Source organism: Otolemur garnettii, unplaced genomic scaffold (genome assembly GCF_000181295.1).
Source record: "Otolemur garnettii isolate 467f Iridium unplaced genomic scaffold, OtoGar3 scaffold00003, whole genome shotgun sequence".
Classification (NCBI taxonomy): domain Eukaryota; kingdom Metazoa; phylum Chordata; class Mammalia; order Primates; family Galagidae; genus Otolemur; species Otolemur garnettii.
In genome coordinates, this window is record NW_003852398.1 from 37,916,320 (window position 1) to 37,918,165 (window position 1,846).

At 41.9% G+C, this 1,846-nt stretch overlaps 1 protein-coding gene across 1 annotated transcript in view; it reads left to right on the forward strand.

Annotated features, from left to right (window-relative positions):
- NME5 (NME/NM23 family member 5) overlaps window positions 1-1,846 on the forward strand; it is a 19,686-nt gene that overhangs the window by 16,447 nt on the left and 1,393 nt on the right. The window lies entirely within an intron of this gene.

Here is a 1,846-nt window from a genome sequence, read left to right on the forward strand (position 1 = left end):
GTTTTGTTTTTTTGAAATGGGGTTTTTCTCTGTCACCTGTGGCAGGGTGCAGTTGTGTAATCATAGCTCACTGTAACCTGGGCTCCTGGGCGCACACAGTCCTCCCACTTGAGCTTCTTGAGTAGCTAGGATTCAGGGTGCACAACACCAAGCCTAATTTTTTTTTTTTATTTTTGAGACAGAGTTTTACTATGTCACCCTCAGTAGAGTGCATGGCATCACAACTCACAGCAACCTCAAACTCTTGGGCTTAAGTGATTCTCTTGCCTCAGCCTCCCAATTAGCTGGGAATACAGGCACCTACCACAGTGCCCGGCTATTTTTTGTTGCAGTTGTCATTGTTGTTTGGCGGCCTGGGCTGGACACCCAGGCCGGTGTCGATCCTGCCAACTTCAGCGTATGTGGCTGGTGCTGCAACACTGTGCTGTGGGCACCAAGCCAAATTTTTCAATTTTGATAGAATCCAATTTGTCTGTTTTTTCCTTGTGTTTCTTGTGATTTTGCTGTCCTATTTATTAATCTGTTGCCAAATCCAAGGTCATGAAGATTTACACCTTTGTTTTCTTTTAACGTTTTTATCATTTTAACTATAATATTTAGGTCATTGATACATTTGAGTTAATTTTTATTTATGGTATGAGGTAGGAGTCCAAGTTCATTCTTCTGCATGTGGAAATTAAGTTGTCATAGTACCATTTGTTGAAGAGATTATTCTTTTCCCATGAATGGACTTGATGTCAAAAATAAGTTGGCTGGCTCGGCACCTGTGGCTCAATCAGCTAAGGCGCCAGCCACATACACCTAAGCTGGTGGGTTCGAATCCAGCCTGGGCCCGCCAAACAACAATGATGGCTGCAACAAAAAAATAGCCAGGTGTTGTGGTAGGCACCTGTAGTCCCAGCTACTTGGGAGGTAGAGGTAGGAGACTTGCTTGAGCCCGGGAGTTGGAGGTTGCTGTGAGCTGTGATGTCACAGCACTCTACCCAGGGCAACAGCTTGAGGCTCTGTCTCAAAATAAATAAATAAATAAAATAAGTTGGCCAACCTGGATATGTGCTTGGAAGGCTGAGGTAGAAGAATTGCTTGAGCCCAGGAGTTTGAGACTAGTCTGAGCAATATAAAAAGACCCCATTTCTACCACACACACACACACACACACACACACACATACACAAAAGAGCTGGGCATAGTGGCTCATACCTGTACTCCTTCAGGAGGCTGAGTATCACATGAGCTTAGGAATTTGAGGTTCCAGTGACCTCTGATTGGGCCAATGCACTCTAGCTTGGGTGACAGAGTGAGACCCTGTCTCATAAAAAAAAAAAAAGGCCATAAATGCATGGGTTTATGAATGGATTCTCTCATTTCTTTTCATGGAATGCTTTACAAATTGCATGTCACCTCCCACAGGGACCATGCTAATCTTTTCTGTGTCATTACAACTTTGACATATGTGCTGTTAATAACTGGCAGCTTTGTAGGAGGTTTTGAAATCAGAAAGTACATATTTTCCAAGTTTGTTCTTTCTCATTATTATTCTGGCTATTCAGAGCCCTTGATAGGAATTTAAGGATTGGCTTTTCCATTTCTGTGAAAAAAGGCTATCGGAAATTTGATAGGGACTGCATTGAATCTGTGGATTGCTTTGGGTTGTACCAACATCTTAATATTAAGTCTTCTATCCATGAACATAGGATGTCTTTCCATATATACAGATTTTCCTTCTTTCATCAATGTTTTATTAGTTTTTAATGTATGAGTCTTTCAGCTCATTGGTTAAATTTATTTCTAGGTTTTTTTTTTTTTTTGAGACAGAGCCTCAAGCTATCCCCCTGGGCAGAGTGCC